The 19768-nt window shown below is 42.4% G+C and overlaps 1 protein-coding gene across 4 annotated transcripts in view; it reads left to right on the forward strand.

Moving 5' to 3' along the window:
• The window catches only part of LOC137211849 (uncharacterized), a 128104-nt gene that overhangs the window by 94788 nt on the left and 13548 nt on the right, over positions 1 to 19768 (forward strand). For 2 of the 4 annotated variants that reach the window (XR_010937239.1, XR_010937237.1), the window contains exon 3: positions 19263 to 19441. The exons of the other annotated variants lie outside the window; for them this stretch is intronic. The gene's annotated coding sequence lies outside the window, so the exon portion shown is untranslated. The remainder of the gene's footprint in view (positions 1 to 19262; positions 19442 to 19768) is intronic. 4 annotated transcript variants of the gene reach the window in all.

A 19768-nucleotide genomic window follows, 5' to 3' on the forward strand; every position in this document is an offset into this window, starting at 1 on the left:
CTAGAGCCCACGTGCCACGAACTACAGAGCCCACGCGCCCTGGAGCCCATGCGCCACAACTAGAGAGAGAAAACCCCCCACGCCACAACTAGAGAGAAGCCCGTGCACCACAATGAAGAGCCCGTGGGCTGCAACGAAAGATCCCTCATCCCTTAACGAAGATGCAGTGTGCCGCAACTAAGACCCGACACAGCCAAAAAAAAAAATTTAAATAAATAAGTAAATAAAAAATAAATCTTTAAAACAACAAAAAAGAAGCTATTCTGGAAAACAGAGTTGTTGGCTCACAGAGCCTGAGTGTTTTAAGACTCTTGGTATATAAGGTCAAATTGTTTTACAGAAATTTTGGCCAAATCTACATTTTTCTCTGCATTCTCACCAGCATTGAATGTTTTCTGCTTAAGTAATGTGGTTTTTGATAAACAATGCTAATAGAACTGTAGATTTTAAAATATTTCTTTATTCATTTGTATTTTATCTGTTATGAATTATCTGTTTATGTCTTTTACCTATTCTTCTAAATTTGGACCACAGTGTTCTTCTTATGCATTTATTTAAATAAAACATAATAAAGATTTTAAAGTATATTAACCATTTGTCATATTAACAATTGGCATTTTTAAAAACATTTATTTATTTGGTTGCACCAGGTCTTAGTTGCAGCACGCGGGCTCCTTAGTTGTGGCATGCATGTGGGATCTAGTTCCCTGACCAGGGATCGAACCCAGGCCCCCTGCATTGGGAGTGCACAGTCTTATCCACTGCACCACCAGGGAAGTCCTGGAGTTTATTTTTATTATGATACCTTGGTTAGAGAAGATATTTATTTTGTTTAATTGAATTTATTTATTATTTGGCATTTCATCTATTGATTTAATGATTATAAAGTTTTTCCTTATCTGAGAGATAAGATGAATATTCTTATCTTTTTATCTTATTGCATTTTCTTTTAGTATTTTAAGATTTTATCTTATATTTAATGCTTGAAATTAGCAGGATTTCCTTTTGAGCTATGATATAAGATGAGAATCAATGTACCCTTATAGTTAGGCCAAGTGCTTGTGACCTATAGCCACTGGACCTGGTGAAGGAGCTTCATAGCACTCAGGGTCTCCCTGGCTTGCTCCTGGGTGACTCTCGTTCTATGCTGGTTGCCTATGCTAGGCACCATGAACATCACACACTGGATTGCTTCTGTTAGTTGTAGCCACAGGAGGATTTCCAAGGTTTTCCCTACTCCCTGGTACTTTGAAATAGGGAACCCACCTGGCCATTTCACTCCCTAGTTTATAAGAGATAGAAAAATCAGAACACTCAAAGAAAGGGGTTCACTTGGGTCTATCTCAGCTGTTCCAGGCTCTAGTTGTCCAAGTACACTGTCACAGGATACTGGATACCTTGTATCCAGTTTGATGCTTTCAAACCTCTAAGGTAGCAGTGACAATAAATGATTCCCATTCTTAAATCAGGTAGTTGATATCAACCAGGCCAGCTTCTTCCACGTGTATTGATTGTTGCCAGAGCCATGGCTCTCTTGTGTAATATTTAGGCAACATGGCCCTCACTGCACTGTTAAGGGCATTGGTTTCAATGGTGTAGAGCTGTTTGGATCAAGGGAAGTGAAAGTTGGGAAGGAGACAAGCAAGTCATCAACTGCTATCATGCTTTATCTAAGTCTGGATCTGAGGGAAACTTTTTCTTCCTTTTAAGAAGGTTAATTTTGGTCCAGGAAAGGCAGAGACCTGTGAGAATTCCAGGAATAACTCAATGCCTTTAGTGAACCTGGCTGAGTAGAAAGTACAAGGCCACCACGTAGACATCTATGAGGATCTCTAACAGTTTTTGGAGTTGGCCTGGAGTCAGTCAGCCTGCTACTGCCAGCGGTCAAAGAACCTGTTTTGTGGGCTCATGTCAGATTGGGGAAGTATCTCCTGAACTTGTGCAGATAGAGCATGACCTCCAGGAAGCTGTACAAGTTGCTGTTCATAAATGATTAAGACGATGCATAGGCAACACGGCAATGCCACGTATTTAGACTTACTCAGTCATAGGCAGTCTTTCTTTCATTTTCCTTCCAGGTCAGGGAGAAGTTGCAGGTTCCTTAAAGTTTTTATTTTGTAAAGACCGATGCCGGATGTCAGAGATCAGTAGGAGCAGATAGTGGTCTCAGATAGAGAACTTGTAGAAGTTGTAATTCTACAGAGGCAGAATTCCGTATTTATTACAAAGGACACTGGGACTGGGATGAAGGAGGTAAAGAGACTGATAAAACTGTCACAAAAGGGAGGTGGCCAGTTACACTGCTGAAGGTCTCTGACTCTAACTCTGAAGGCAATATACGTGAAGGACACTGGATCTGTTGAATGGTCTCACTTATGTAGTAGGGAGGCTCCTAAACTTCTATCTAAAACCACTTCCCTGAAGGTCTCGTGCTCATCCAGAATTCTGGACACCGAGATCATGGGTGAGATCTGGCTTGGATGGGAGCTGGGGTGATGGGAGGCACAAGCTATAATGATGGCAGAAATATGACAGTGAGGAGAGAGAGTGGGTTTTCCAGGATATGGTGGGGTCATGGGCCTCTAGTCAGAGCCAGAAATCCAGGGACAACACATACATTGAATGTCCCCAGTTTCTATCCATGCTGCAGTGGCCTTATATCAGGTGGGAGAGAGACCAGCCAGACCAGAGAAAGCTGTCTGACCCACTTGAGTCCATCATTGTTTCAATCTAAAGACTGGAACCCACAAACCTACGTTCCACTGGCATGTGAAACATCCCTTCATGAACCTAAGAACCAGGCTACCCCGTGGGCTGAGGTCCAGCAGACTATCTGGTGGGATGAATGGGACCTCTTTGAACCAGGCATCAATAGATGAAGTAGGCTGCTCTTTTTCAGACAAGCCCAGCCACCCAGCCTGCTAGCTGTGGAACGAATAGAAAATGTCAACTAGTTGAGTTGAAACATACCTCACTTTATTTGGCCAATTGTTTGGTTTAATTAACAGACACTTCCAGACACACTTTGTCTCAGTTGTTCTTTTCAATTTAACATTGAATCTTAATTCAGTCCTTATAAATGATGACAAAGGAATGACATTGCAATTTGCCTGTTTTCCTGAACATCTTTCTGTTACTGTAAATAAATATATTTATTTCTGTAAATAAATGAGACAAAACCCATGGTTACTATTGAATACAACCATTGTAATTATTATGTCATCATGATATAGAGCATAGTGCAGGGCTAGTAATTGATAGACTGCTCCCAGGGCAATGTTTATGTTAACCTTCCCTCTATCCACCCACCTTGGCCTTCTGAGGTAAAAGTGGAGCCCATTACTTCTCAATGACATGAATTATCTTTTTTTAAAAAAAAAATATTTACTTATTTATTTGGCTGTGCCGGGTCTTAGTTGAGGCATGCAGGATCTTCATTGCAGCATGTGAACGCTGAGTTGCAGCATGTGGGATCTAGTTCCCTGACCAAGGATGGAACCCGGGACCCCACATTGGGAGCATGGAGTCCTAGCCACTGGACCGCCAGGGAAGTCCCATGAATTATTATTTTTGTATGTGGGGATGACATGGTATAACTATGTCCTCGGTAGATTTATGCTTTGAGTTGCTTTACAAATTGTAGTAGCAGATTTGCCCTGATTGATCAACATTCTGCAGTTAGGGTCTATGTTAGTTAGAGTTCCTCAATTGTACACAACAGAAACAGACTCTGGAAAATTTGAGTAGAAAATAAATGTTTTAGAAGGATAATGGGAAAGTTGGGGAATCTTCCTAGAGAAGGACAGGAACCAGGATATCTCTAGAGGTTTGGATGGCAGGAAGTCCTCGAGAGTCTAAGGGCACAGCTGCGGGACAATGGGTGCCAACCAGATTTTCAGTGTCTAGGTCACATCATTCAAGATTCATATCTCAGGGGCTTCCCTGGTGGTGCACTGGTTAAGAATCTGCCTGCCAATGCAGGGGACATGGGTTTGAGCCCTGGTCCGGGAAGATCCCACGTGCCAAGGAGCAACTAAGCCCGCGTGCCACAACTACTGAGCCTGCACTCTAGAGCCCGCAAGCCACAACTACTGAGCCCACGCACCGCAACTACTGAAGCCCACGTGCCTAGAGCCCATGCTCTGCAACAAGAGAAGCCACCGCAATGAGAAGCCCGGGCACCACAACGAAGAGTAGCCCCCAATTCTCGCAACTAGAGAAAGCCTGCGCACAGCTACGAAGACCCAACGCAGCCAAAAATTTAAAAATATTAAAAAAAAAAAAAGATTCACATCTCAGGAGAGCCTGTTGGCCTAGCTCCTTGATTATGGGATAACAAGGCAGTTTGATTTAGTCCCACCAAGACTATACACACTGGGGGCAAGGTAGTTTCCCAATCAGAGTGCTGTTCCAAAATAAGCCTTGTGTGGTACAAGGGCTCCAAGCCCCAATTGTCCACAGTTGCTCTAATCCTGAATGCCCCAGAGCTTGTTCTCCTTCAGTGGCTTCTGCAGCTCTCCTAGGGTCAAATTTGAATCCTCACCACTTCTCCTGGTCACCAGGACCACCACATGTCATTGTCCTCCACCACTGTGGCTGGGACTTTGGATGTAATGAAAAGGTTTCCTACAATTACAACTTTTATAGCCAACAGGCAAGACATTTTGCCTACAGAGAAATGACAGTTCTGTTTTTAGGCCCCCAAAATACCATATGGATCCTAAAGTTTTCAGTTCTCCAAGTGAGCTCCCCAAGTGGGAATATGTGAGTGCGCTCCTCTGTATCACACTCAGGAATACTTCTCCCTGCCAAAGTCATCAGTATCCTAACCTGAAGCGTGTTTCATCTTATTCTAACCAACATCAGGGTGAATTCTCTTCTTGATCATGCTATCCACTCTTCAAAGGTATTCCTAGGCTTATCCTCCCTCCCAGTGTTTCAGGGGTGGTATTAGTCCCAAAGTCTCCTACGCCACTTCTCTCATGAAATGAGGACTCCTGGTTGTGTCCGCTGATGTCCCAGATATGTGCACGTGAGGTCCTTAATGTGACAGAGTTTAAGTGTCAGCTTGTGGTAGGGCATGCAAGGCATGTACAAATAAGAGGCTCCATATTGTGCTGGGGAGGCTAAACTTATCATGGGCCAGGTTACATGGTGGGGGTTGGGATTGTTTCAGTGGAGATAAATTACTTGGAACTCCAGCTTGAATCCTGTAGCAACAGAAAGCAACTAATCTGCCCTCCACCACATATGGGGCCATTCTGATAAGAATCAGCACTGTGGGAATAAGGTCAAGAGTCCAGAGGACTCCCAGGGCTGAGGAATATGTGTTACTGGTACTAAAACTCTAAATGCACTTTCCCACAGAAATACCGTTATAAATAGTGGTCAGGGTCTTTAGTATTATTAGTACAATATTTAGGTACATTAGGGCTCTGTAAGCTTTTGTGGGCTTGCCTTGGGGCAGAGACGCAATTTGTAATATTGTTTCTATAGGAAAGCTAGTTCCCAGTTCCAGACAACAACCCAACAAATAATCTAATAAGCTGGGAATTGCCTATTTTGAGGCTTTTCACTGGTAAACACAATAGATTCATAAGGCTTTCATAGTCAAAATGAACTTGCAGCCTGTAGTCTAAGATATTGGCTCTGAGCCCAGAAGCCCTCCTCTGCCCCTCTGTCCTCTCTCTGCTGAATGTTTTGATTGAATTCCTCGTAGCCTCAAGAGTCCCTCAGGGGCTCTATCCCCAGATCCACCTGCAGGCGTTCCACTAAGTTAAAAGCTTAGTACAGTCGGCCCTCCATATTGATGAGCTTTGCATCCAAGGATGCAGAGGACTAACTATGGGATTTGAGCATCCATGGATTTTGATATCTGCAAAGGGTCCTGAAACCAGTTCCCCCACAAATACCGAGGGCTAACTGTACCTTTAATCCTAAATTTTTAAATGGAAACTTTTCAGAATTACAAAAAGGCATAAAGAATAATGAATGCTTATGTCTCCATCTTCAGAAACAAAGTATGAACTATATAGTTGAAGCCCTTATGGCCTGTCCCTGGTCTCATCCCATCCTGGCCCTAATCCAAGTGTTTGGGGATGGGGACTCAGCCCATGTTGTAGAGGTATCAATTTTAGGAAATGGAGAAAACAGTCAGTATGTGTCAGGCCCATATTCTAGAAGGAGGCAGGGAAGGCAGTCCAGGAAGAATCAGGACAGGGTGTCTCATGAGCCGGATTTGTCTAGCCCGGCAGTTGGTCTATGTCTGACAAGCATGGAATCAAGGCCAGGAAATCAGTAATCGTAGGAAAGGGTGGGCAAAAATGGAAAAAGTCTCATCAGAGAGACCACCTCTCTGAGTTCAACATTTCTAGGCTACAGGAACAGGGCAATAATAGATACAAGTCCATTCACTCACTCAATCATTCATTCAGTCATTCATCCAACAAATTCATCCCTCTAGGTCACAAGCATTAGAGGGGAGAAATATAAACAAGAACAACAACAAAAACAAAAATGGCCCTGTTCTGAAGAAACCTTGATTAGAAGAGGAGAGGACATATAAAAATAGTTACAATATAATATGGTAAGTTAAAAGATAAAAGGGGGCTTGACAGAGCTCAGGAGGCAGGCTGGGTCAGCATCAAACCCGTACACCAGGTGTTAGTTTAAGAAATAATCCAGAATGAAGCTTCTTAGGGAGGGAGTAGAGGGTTTGGTGGCACAGTGAGGATCTAAGAAATGTTCTGGGCCAAAGGAAGGAGATGAGATGGCGGAGCTCAGAAATTCAAATTCAGTGGGTAAAGATGAATCAGGAGCAGACAGAGATCTGGAATGAAACTGGAGTTCAGGCACTGGACAGGTGGGACAACCGTCACCTTGTGCTTACAGGTCCTCCTTTAGCTACCATTCTAGATACCACCTTCCTGACACCACCATTTGGACTCCATAAACCGCTCTAATCCCCATACTTCTCTATTTCTGCTTCTCTTTACCCCACCAGACATTTATTTGTGTCCTTAGAACTCCTATCTGTTGGTGAACAATTTCTCCTACTTCTTCAACTTCTTCACAGAATTAACTCTAGTAGACAAAATCTGGAGTACCTCCACAGCTCACAAAGACCTCATAGCACCTCCCCTCACCCATAATGGTTCCTCCCCCAACCCTCTACTCCCTACTGGCCACAGATAGCTAGAGTTGATTTCTGTTACATGCAACTAGAGACCTAGGTAATCTCCCACCACCTTCTAGCCTGAACTGAAACCTGGCTTTCCCCTGAGGTTACCACTTCCCCTGCAGTCCTTTCAAGTAGAAGCTATTTATTCCTCCCTGCCCCACGTAGAGAGAGGCACTAGCAACATTCTTCTAGCTCCTGAAACTAGAAATTGAGCAGTTTCTCCTCTATTCTAGTATGAAAAACCTGCCCCACTGAGATCCGTGCCATTCAACTAGCCACCTTCTCTCCTGTCATCTACCAACCTGGTTACACCCTCATATTTTGTTAAACGCCTGGCTCATTTCTTCATCCTGTGGGGAGAGGGATTTTGCTGACTTTGTGGAACACCCACTCAGTGTCCCAGCTTCTTAGTTCCTTGACCTTTCAAACTCAGTGTCTTCACTTCCCAGTCTACTTCAGTGTACTCCTGTGACCACACCCTGTACTTTGTCACCACCGGTACAGTTTCACCATGGAAAATGTAAACTCTCTATCACTATGCCTACCTGTCCAGCTCTCTCTGACACAATCTGATGGATTGAGGCCTCTACAGATTTTCAGTATGTTTTCAGCTTATTGGATAAAGCTTTTTACTTGTTTCTCATTTTACTTGCCCTTTCATCCCCGGCAGTCATTACAAACCTTCACTATTCGTCCCAAGCTCTACACAATCAGGTGAAACTCTGTTCATTTATTAATTTACTCATTAATACTATTCAACAAATATTTATTACATACCTACTATGTGCCAGGTACTGTGGCTACAGTGGCACAACTTTGCCAGTGAGGAGCTCAGAGTCAATAAGGAGGCCAATCCAATAACCACAGAACATAATTACAAACCATGATAAGACCTGGGGTGGAGCCAGGAGGTAGAAAGGAGAATTTCAGGAAGAAACAGCGTGAGCAAAACTCTGAGGCAGGGCTTCCCTGGTGGCATAGTGGTTGAGAGTCTGCCTGCCGATGCAGGGGACACGGGTTCGTGCCCCAGTCCGGGAAGATCCCACATGCCGCGGAGCGGCTGGGCCCGTGAGCCATGGCCACAGAGCCTGTGCATCCGGAGCCTGTGCTCCGCAACGGGAGAGGCCACAACAGTGAGAGGCCCATGTACCGCAAAACAAACAAACAAACAAACAAAACAAAACAAAAAAACTCTGAGGCAGCATGGAGTGTAGTTTGAGGAAATGAAACAAAAAGACCTATATGATTGGAGACAGAAAACTAGAAAGAGAGTGGAACCAGGGGAAGCCGAGTGAGGGGAGTGATAGGGTAAGATCTGCACTTTGAAAAGACCATTGTCAAGGGATGAATAGGTGGAGCCCAGGGCCTTTTTTTTTTTTTTACATCTTTATTGGAGTATAATTGCTTCACAATGGTGTGTTAGTTTCTGCTTTATAACAAAGTGAATCAGTTATACATATACACGTGTTCCCATATCTCTTCCCTCTTGCGTCTCCCTCCCTCCCACTCTCCTTATCCCTCCCCTCTAGGCGGTCACAAAGCACCAAGCTGATCTCCCTGTGCTATGCGGCTGCTTCCCACTAGCTATCTATTTTACGTTTGGTAGTGTATATATGTCCATGCCACTCTCTCGCTTTGTCACAGCTCACCCTTCCCCCTCCCCATATCCTCAAGTCCATTCTCTAGTAGGTCTGTATCTTTATTCCTGTCTTACCCCTAGGTTCTTCATGACAATTTTTTTTCTTAAATTCCATATATATGTGTTAGCATACTGTATTTGTCTTTCTCTTTCTGACTTATTTCACTCTGTATGACAGACTCTAGGTCCACCCACCTCATTATAAATAGCTCAATTTCGTTTCTTTTTATGGCTGAGTAATATTCCATTGTATATATGTGCCACATCTTCTTTATCCATTCATCCGATGATGGACACTTAGGTTGTTTCCATCTCCTGGCTATTGTAAATAGAGCTACAATGAACATTGTGGTACATGACTCTTTCTGAATTATGGTTTTCTCAGGGTATATGCCCAGTAGTGGGATTGCTGGGTCATATGGTAGTTCTATTTGTAGTTTTTTAAGGAACCTCCATACTGTTCTCCATAGTGGCTGTACCAATTCACATTCCCACCAGCAGTGCAAGAGTGTTCCCTTTTCTCCACACCCTCTACAGCATTTATTGTTTCTAGATTTTTTGATGATGGCCATTCTGACTGGTGTGAGATGATATCTCATTGTTGTGTTGATTTGCAATTCTCTAATGATTAATGATGTTGAGCATTCTTTCATGTGTTTGTTGGCACTCTGTATATCTTCTTTGGAGAAATGTCTATTTAGGTCTTCTGCCCATTTTTGGATTGGGTTTTTTGTTTTTTTGTTATTGAGTTGCATGAGCTGCTTGTAAATTTTGGAGATTAATCCTTTGTCAGTTGCTTCATTGCAAATATTTTCTCCCATTCTGAGGGTTGTCTTTTGGTCTTGTTTATGGTTTCCTTTGCTGTGTAAAAGCTTTGGAGTTTCATTAGGTCCCACTTGTTTATTTTTATTTTTATTTCCATTTCTCTAGGAGGTGGGTCAAAAAGGATCTTGCTGTGATTTATGTCATAGAGTGTTCTGCCTATGTTTTCCTCGAAGAGTTTGATAGTTTCTGGCCTTATATTTAGGTCTTTAATCCATTTTGAGCTTATTTTTGTGTATGGTGTTAGGGAGTGATCTAATCTCATACTTTTACATGTACCTGTCCAGATTTCCCAGCACCACTTATTGAAGAGGCTGTCCTTTCTCCACTGTACATTCCTGCCTCCTTTATCAAAGATAAGGTGACCATTTGTGCATGGGTTTATCTCTGGGCTTTCTGTCCTGTTCCATTGATCTATATTTCTGTTTTTGTGCCAGTACCATACTGTCTTGATTACTGTAGCTTTGTAGTATAGTCTGAAGTCAGGGAGCCTGATTCCTCCAGCTCCGTTTTTCATTCTCAAGATTGCTTTGGCTATTCGGGGTCTTTTGTGTTTCCATACAAATTGTGAAATTTTTGGTTCTAGTTCTGTGAAAAATGCCAGTGGTAGTTTGATAGGGATTGCATTGAATCTGTAGATTGCTTTGGACAGTAGAGTCATTTTTACAATGTTGATTCTCCAATCCAAGAACATGGTATATCTCCATCTATTTATATCATCTTTAATTTCTTTCATCAGTGTCTTATAATTTTCTGCATACAGGTCTTTTGTCTCCTTAGGTAGGTTTATTCCTAGATATTTTATTCTTTTTGTAGCAATGGTAAATGGGAGTGTTTTCTTAATTTCACTTTCAGATTTTTCATCCTTAGTGTATAGGAATGCAAGAGATTTCTGTGCATTCATTTTGTATCCTGCTACTTTACCAAATTCATTGATTAGCTCTAGTAGTTTTCTGGTAGCATCTTTAGGATTCTCTATGTAGAGTATCATGTCATCTGCAAACAGTGACAGCTTTGCTTCTTTTCTGATTTGGATTCCTTTTATTTCCTTTTCTTCTCTGATTGCTGTGGCTAAAACTTCCAAAACTATGTTGAATAAGAGTGGTGAGAGTGAGCAACCTTGTCTTTTTCCTGATCTTAGTGGAAATGCTTTCAGTTTTTCACCATTGAGGACGATGTTGGCTGTGGGTTTGTCATATATTGCCTTTGTTATGTTGAGGAAAGTTCCCTCTCTGCCTACTTTCTGCAGGGTTTTTATCATAAATGGGTGTTGAATTTTGTTGAAAGCTTTCTCTGCATCTATTGAGATGATCATATGGTTTTTCTCCTTCAATTTGTTAATATGGTGTATCACATTGATTGATTTGCATATATTGAAGAGTCCTTGCATTCCTGGAATAAACCCCACTTGATCATGGTGTATGATCCTTTTAATGTGCTGTTGGATTCTGTTTGCTAGTATTTTGTTGAGGATTTTTGCATCTATGTTCATCAATGATACTGGCCTGTAGTTTTCTTTCTTTGTGACATCCTTGTCTGGTTTTGGTATCAGGGTGATGGTGGCCTCATAGAATGAGTTTGGGAGTGTTCCTCCCTCTGCTATATTTTGGAAGAGTTTGAGAAGGATAGGTTTTAGCTCTTCTCTAAATGTTTGATAGAATTTGCCTATGAATCCATCTGGTCCTGGGCTTTTGTTTGTTGGAAGATTTTTTTTTTTTTTTTTTTTTTTTTGTGGTACGCAAGCCTCTCACTGTTGTGGCCTCTCCCGTTGCGGAGCACAGGCTCTGGATGTGCAGGCTTAGCGGCCATGGCTCGCGGGCCTAGCTGCTCTGCGGCATGTGGGATCTTCCCAGACCGGGCCACGAACCCATGTCCCCTGCATCGGCAGGTGGACTCTCACCACTGCACCACCAGGGAAGCCCTGTTGGAAGATTTTTAATCACAGTTTCAATTTCAGTGCTTGTGATTGGTCTGTTCATATTTTCTATTTCTTCCTGATTCAGTCTTGGCAGGTTGCGCATTTCTAAGAATTTGTCCATTTCTTCCATGTTGTCCATTTTATTGGCATAGAGTTGCTTGTAGTAATCTCTCATGATCTTTTGTATTTCGCCAGTGTCAGTTGTTACTTCTCCTTTTTCATTTCTGAATCTACTGATTTGAGTCTTCTTCCTTTTTTTCTTGATGAGAGTGGCTAATGGTTTATCAATTTTGTTTATCTTCTCAAAGAACCAGCTTTTAGTTTTAATGATCTTTGCTATCCTTTCCTTCATTTCTTTTTCATTTATTTCTGATCTGATCTTTATGATTTCTTTCCTTCTGCTAGCTTTGGGGTTTTTTTGTTCTTCTTTCTCTAATTGCTTTAGGTGCAAGGTTAGGTTGTTTATTGGAGATGTTTCCTGTTTCTTAAGGTAGGATTGTATTGCTATAAACTTCCCTCTTGGAACTGCTTTTGCTGCATCCCACAGGTTTTGGGTCGTCGTGTCTCCATTGTCATTTGTTTCTAGGTATTTTTTGATTTCCTCTTTGATCTCTTCAGTGATCACTTCGTTATTAAGTAGTGTATTGCTTAGCCTCCATGTGTTTGTATTCTTTACAGATCTTTTCCTGTAATTGATATCTAGTCTCATAGCATTGTGGTCAGAAAAGATACTTGATACAATTTCAATTTTCTTAAATTTACCAAGACTTGATTTGTGACCCAAGATATGATCTATCCTGGAGAATGTTCCATGAGCACTTGAGAAAAATGTGTATTCTGTTGTTTTTGGATGGAATGTCCTATAAATATGAATTAAGTCCATCTTGTTTAATGTATCGTTTAAAATTTGTGTTTCCTTATTTATTTTCATTTTGGATGATCTGTCCATTGGTGAAAGTGGGGTGTTAAAGTCCCCTACTATGAATGTGTTACTGTCGATTTCCCCTTTTATGGTTGTTAGTACTTGCCTTATGTATTGAGGTGCTCCTATGTTGGGTGCATAAATATTTACAATTGTTATATCTTCTTCTTGGATCAATCCCTTGATCATTATATAGTGTCCTTCTCTGTGTCTTGTAATGGTCTTTATTTTAAAGTCTATTTTGTCTGATATGAGAATTGCTACTCCAGCTTTCTTTTCGTTTCCATTTGCATGGAATATCTTTTTCCACCCCCTCACTTTCAGTCTGTATGTGTCTCTAGGTCTGAAGTGGGTCTCTTGTAGACAGCAATATATATGGGTCTTGTTTTTGTATCCATTCAGCCAGTCTGTGTCTTTTGGTGGGAGCATTTAATCCATTTACATTTAAGGTAATTATTGATATGTATGTTCCTATTCCCATTTTATTAATTGTTTGGGTTTGTTATTATAGGTCTTTTCCTTCTCTTGTGTTTCTTGCCTAGAGAAGATCCTTTAGCATTTGTTGTAAAGCTGGTTTGGTGGTGCTGAACTCTCTCAGCTTTTGCTTGTCTGTAAAGGTTTTAATCTCTCCATCAAATCTGAATGAGATCCTTGCTGTTTAGAGTAATCTTGGTTGTAGGTTTTTCTCCTTCATCACTTTAAATATGTCCTGCCACTCCCTTCTGGCTTGTAGGGTTTCTGCTGAAAGATCAGCTGTTAACCTTATGGGGATTCCCTTGTGTGTTATTTGTTGTCTTTCCCTTGCTGCTTTTAATATGTTTTCTTTGTATTTAATTTTTGACAGTTTGATTAATATGTGTCTTGGTGTGTTTCTCCTTGGATTTTTCCTGTGTGGGACTCTCTGTGCTTCCTGGACTTGATTAACCATTTCCTTTCCCATATTAGGGAAGTTTTCAACTATAATCTCTTCAAATATTTTCTCAGTCCCTTTCTTTTTCTCTTCTTCTTCTGGAACCCCTATAATTCGAATGTTAGTGCATTTAATGTTGTCCCAGAGGTCTCTGAGACTGTCCTCAGTTCTTTTCATTCTTTTTTCTTTTTTCTGCTCTGCAGTAGTTATTTCCACTATTTTATCTTCCAGGTCACTTATCCGTTCTTCTGCCTTAGTTATTCTGCTGTTGATCCCATCTAGAGTATTTTTAATTTCATTTATTGTGTTGTTCATCGTTGCTTGTTTCATCTTTAGTTCTTCTAGGTCTTTGTTAAACGTTTCTTGTGTTTTCTCCTTTCTATTTCCAAGATTTTGGATCATCTTTACTATCATTATTCTGAATTCTTTTTCAGGTAGACTGCCTATTTCCTCTTCATTTGTTAGGTCTGGTGGGTTTTTATCTTGCTCCTTCATCTGTTGTGTGTTTTTCTGTCTTCTAATTTTGCTTATCTTACTGTGTTTGGGGTCTCCTTTTTGCAGGCTGCATGTTCGTAGTTCCCATTGTTTTTGGTGTCTGTCCCCAGTGGCTAAAGTTGGTTCAGTGGATTGTGTAGGCTTCCTGGTGGAGGGGACTAGTGCCTGTGTTCTGGTGGATGAGGCTGGATCTTGTATTTCTGGTGGGCAGGTCCACATCTGGTGGTGTGTTTTGGGGTGTCTGTGAACTTATTATGATTTTAGGCAGCCTCTCTGCTAATGGGTGGGGTTGTGTTCCTGTCTTGCTAGTTGTTTGGCATAGGGTGTCCAGCAATATAGCTTGCTGGTCATTGAGTGAAGCTGGGTGCTGGTGTTGAGATGGAGATCTCTGGGAGATTTTTGCCATTTGATATTATGTGGAGCTGGGAGGTCTCTTGTGGACCAGTGCCCTGAAGTTGGCTCTCCCACCTCAGAGACACAGCACTGACTCCTGGCTGCAGCACCAAGAGCCTTTCATCCACAGGGCTCAGAATAAAAGGGAGAAAAAGTAGAAAGAAAGAAAGAGAGAGAGAGAGAGAGAGAGAGAGAGAGAGAGAAGGGGGATAAAATAAAATAAAGTAGAGTTATTAAAATAAAAAGTAATTATTAAGAAAAAAAAATTTTTTAAGGAAAAAAAACGGACAGGTAGAACCCTAGGTCAAATGGTGAAAGCAAAGCTATACAGACAAAATCTCACACAGAAGCATACACATACACACTCACAAAAAGAGGAAAAGGGGAAAAAATCATAAATCTTGCTCTCAAAGTCCACCTCCTCAATTTGGGATGATTCGTTGTCTATTCAGGTATTCCACAGATGCAGGTACATCAAGTTGATTGTGGAAATTTAATCCGCTGCTTCTGAGGCTGCTGGGAGAGATTTCCCTTTCTCTCCTTCATTCTCACAGCTCCCGGGGTTTAGCTTTGGATTTGGCCCTGCCTCTGCATGTAGGTCGCCAGAGGACGTCTGTTCTTCGCTCAGACAGGACAGGGTTAAAGGAGCTGCTGCTCCGGGGGCTCTGGCTCACTCAGGCCGGGGGGAGGGAGGGGTGCGGATGCGGGGCGAGCCTGCGGCGGCAGAGGCCAGTGTGACGTTGCACCAGCCTGAGGCGCGCCGTGTGTTCTCCTGGGGAAGTTGTCCCTGGATCCCGGGACCCTGGCAATGGCGGGCTGCACAGGCTCCCCGGAAGGGAGGTGTGGATAGTGACCTGTGCTCGCACACAGGCTTCTTGGTGGCGGCAGCAGCAGCCTTAGCGTCTCATGCCCGTCTCTAGGGTCCGCGATGTTAGCCGCGGCTCACGCCCCAGGGCCTTTTTTAGGGCAGTGAAACTGTTCTGAATGACACTGTAATGGTGAATACATGACAATATGCGTTTGTCAAAATCCATTGAACTGTATAATACAAAGTGTGAACCCCAATAGGAAGATGGGCTTTAATTAATAATAGTATATTAACATTGGTTCATCAACTGTAACAAATGTACCACACGAATATGAGGTATTAATAATAGAGGAAACTGGGAGTAGAGTAGAGAGGAGGTATAAGGGAACTCTATGTGCTCGATTTTTGTAAACCTAAAACTGCTCTAAGAAATAAAGTCTATAATAAAGTCTAAATAAAGAAATAAAATATAAATAAGGGGAAGGGAGAAGACCACTGGCTGCTGTGAGGAAAGTAGATTGGAGGCAGAGGAAATGTGGGCAAACCATTAGAAAGCTGTCTCAGAAGTCCAGACAAGAGAAGATGGTAGCTCGGACTAGAGTGGTTATAGAGAAAAAGGAGAGGGACTTCCCTGGTGGCGCAGTGGTTAAGAATCTGCCTGCCAATGCAGGGGACATGGGTTTGATCCCTGGTCCAGGAAGATCCCACGTACCACGGAGCTACTAAGCCCATGTGCCACAACTACTGAGCCTGAGTTCTAGAGCCTGTGAGCCACAACTACTGAAGCCCACGCGCCTAGAGCCTGTGATCTGCAATAAGAGAAGCCACTGCAATGAGAAGCCTGCATACTGCAATGAAGACCCACTGCAGCCAAAAAATAAATAAATAAATTTTTAAAAAAAGAAAAAGAAAAAAGGAGAGAAATGGTTAGAAGATGGTATTGACAAGACTTGGTATTGGATTGGATATGGGTTGGGGACCAAGGACCACTGAGATTTCTGGCTTGCCCTACTTGATGATTGAATGATGTCCCTTGATGATTAAATGAGGATCTAGGACAACTTTATCAACACTGTTACTACTTGCTAAGAAACCATTGAACACAGATTCTCAGCATGCATGTAAATATGACGCTCATACGAAAGACATTTCATTACCTGCTTTTCAGCTCTGACTGTGATGATTCCCCACCAGACCTTGTTTAAAAGAGGGGGTCATCGCATGAGTTTCAACCATTAACTGAAGTAGACAAGGTTATTTGGCTTTTCTGGGCCTCAGTATTTACACCAGTAACACAAGAAAGCTGAACCAGATGGCCTCTGAAGGGTAGTACAGATTTGGAGTGGGGGATGCCAGTGGTTTCTGGTAGCCAGAGGTCTTCCAAACACTGAGTACTCTTCATGACTGTCTCTCCTCAACCCCTGGGCTTTCACAGTGAATGCTAATATAGCCTATTGGTTGGTCATTGTTCTGCTCCTGGCAGAGCTACAGTTCCTGGATTCCTGCTTCCGTGTTCCAGGACCGTGACTAGGGTCTCTGCATGAACCACCATAACCTCAAGTAATTATGGACCAACATCAAATACTTCTCTCTAAGTCAGTTTTGGGACACAATACCAGATGGTCCCAGAGAAACTTTAGTCCTCTGTGTGTTTTTATTTCAAAATCGAGCCTGTCTTCAGACAGCAGAACAAATGTGCCGAAATCCTGTTCCAAAAACCAAAATACACAAACTCCAAGGAACCACCAGCCCTTTAGTCAATCTGCCTTCTAGAGAATGCTCTTACTATTCAGTACTCCTGGGTTTACCTCCTTTCCAGCCACACCACTAACACAGCATAGCACCTGTAGCCAATTGAGCCATGCCAACTTTGTTGCCAACCACAATCAACAAGGTAGCGGGCTGCCCCTTGATCTGAATTTCTCCACATAAACTCCTATCTATGGGTTCCTACAGGGGAACTCAGGGTCATATGCTTTAGTTGTGGCCGTGATGCCTTTACATACCATGGCTTGTCTAAAACACTTTATTGAGGGAATTCCCTGGCGGTCCAGTGGTTAGGACTCCGTGCTTCCACTGCAGGAGGCACAGATTCGATCTCCGTGGTTGGGGAACTGAGATCCCGCAAGCCATGCAGCACGGCCAAACAAACAAAAAATAAAATAAAATAAAGTACTTCATTGAGAACTGCCTAAAGTAAATACGATGACATAAGTCTGGCATAAAAACCAGCACTATGTTGAAAGCTTTGGCACTTAGGCTCAGACTAAGGACTGTCTCAGAGAATCCAAAGGCCTCTTGCTCTTGCCACATCTTCCAGCCAGCCCTAAGAAGCACACCTCATGGAAACTATCACCGATTTATCCCTACCTAAGGCTATGATACCTTCCAGCAAGGAACATGGCAGAGTTTCCCTACACCTCACTCTGGCCATGATTTGAGTGATGAACTCTGCCTTATGTTATGTTCAAGACCACTCCTGCTCTCTGCCCTGCTTCCTTCTCAGAGTCGCTGAATCAGATAAGTACCTTCTAACTTTCTATCTCATGAATGAGAAAGCTCCCTATGGATGACATCCTTCCACATTTAGATTACTGCTCTGGAGTGTAAGCTTATTCCCCAGTGGTAAATATGTTAATTCTACATACTGTCTGCTACACTATGATTTCTTCCTTCTATGGGAAGCTTATTATTAATAGTTTGAGTCAAACTGCAGTTTCCTGGCCAGCCACTGTATTAATTGTCCTTGGTCAAATGCCAGCCCTTAGTCTGATCAGCTCTGTCTGGGGAAAGGGGAGTGTCGTAGTAATAAACATGACAACCTATTGCTGCTGCTCCTGAAGGCAGCCAGTTGGTCCACAGAGTTTCCAGCAACTGATCCCAACGCCTGGTTTGAACAAAGAAACTGAGACAATTAGAATACACCTGAAGCACTTTTGTGATTATGTGATGAATGTCTCTCTTTCTGACTAAACAATAAGCTGCATGGGGGCACATAGTAAGTGGTCAATAGGTATTTTTCAAATTAATGAATAAATGCATAAATAAAGCTGAAAGGCGGTAGGATTAAGAGAAATTGGGGGCGGGGGGCTTCCCTGGTGGTGCAGTGGTTGAGAGTCTGCCTGCTGATGCAGGGGACGTGGGTTCGTGCCCTGGTCCGGGAGGATCCCACATGCCACGGAGCGGCTGGGCCCGTGGGCCATGGCCACTGAGCCTGCGTGTCCGGAGCCTGTGCTCCGCAGCGGGAGAGGCCACAACAGTGAGAGGTACGCGTACAGCAAAAAAAAAAAAAAAAAAGAGAAGTTGGGGAAGTCAGGAGGAAACTTGAATGAGTCAAAGCTTTGACTAAGTCAAGTTATGAGTAACCTAAGTTATGAGTAAGCAGAGCCTATTATGCAGAAAAGACACAGAGTAGATGGTAAGAAAGCCAGGAGGTAGTGAGTGGAGAGTGTGGCGACACACAGGGAGTAGCTGAGTCACTTAAAAGTAAAGATTCACAAAATCTGTGGCTGAGGTCTTGGAACTGCCTGGAATCCATAGCCACTCTCCTATCCTGTTCTTCCTTACCCTGATTGCTCATCCTTCCCTGGGTTTCCATAAATATGCATCTTTATAATAAACCATTCAGTAAAGGTAACTTGAGTGAATTGCCATTTGTTGGGGGGGGTCTCAGCTTTGGGCAGCCTGAGGATAGTACATGAGCTCCAAGGAATCCAATTATTTGAAGCACATTATCCCTTTCTGTGGCCAGCCCATATGGAAGTGTCCTGACATGCTTGAATTCAGAGTGGAGCTGAGGCTCAGTCTACAACTCCTGCCATCCATATCTTATTTTTTTACTCCACATTTTAAGAAAACTCTCTTATCATTCTTGAGCTAGGGTAGCCAGATTTGCTTGGCCACATCTGCATTTTAAAATGGAAGATTAGAAGGAAAAAAATAAGTATTATTTTGGAATAATATTTATGAGTTATGAAGACCATTTTCATCATATCATCAATAATTACTGCTTGATTATTATGAGTCATCAATTGGTTAATTAGACAGCCATGCCATCAATTATCCCCATGGTCCCTGAGCCATTTTTGGTGCCTGTATATATTGGTTTCTATTGCTGCTAGAACAAATTACCACACCTTTAGTGGCTTAAACAACAGAAACTTATTATCTTACAGCTCTGAAGTTTTGAAGTTCAACATGGGCCCCACTGGACTAAAATCAAGATATCATCAGGGCTTCATTCCTTTCTGGAGGCTCTAGGGAAAAATCTGCTTCCTAGGCTTTTCCAGCTTCTACAGGATGCCTGCATTCCTTGGCTCATGGTACCCTTCTTCCATTTTCAAAGCCAGTAATGGTGAGTCAAGTCCTCTTTCCATCATATCTCTCTGACCCTCCAGAGTCACATCTCCCTCTGACTGACCTCACCTGGAAAAGGTTTGCTGCTTTTAAGGACTCATGTGATTATCTTGGGCCCACCTAGATAGTCCAGAATAATCTTCCCTTCTCAAGGTGTTAACCTTAATCACATCTGCAAAATCCATTTGCCAAGTAAGGTAACATATTCAACATACTTGCAGGTTACAGGGATTAGGACATGGACATTTTTGAGGAGCAATTATTCTGCAGTTACACACTGTAGTTACAAATTCTTTTATGTTTTATTATCTCCATTTTATAGTTG

This window comes from Pseudorca crassidens, chromosome 19, assembly GCF_039906515.1.
Source record: "Pseudorca crassidens isolate mPseCra1 chromosome 19, mPseCra1.hap1, whole genome shotgun sequence".
NCBI lineage: Eukaryota > Metazoa > Chordata > Mammalia > Artiodactyla > Delphinidae > Pseudorca > Pseudorca crassidens.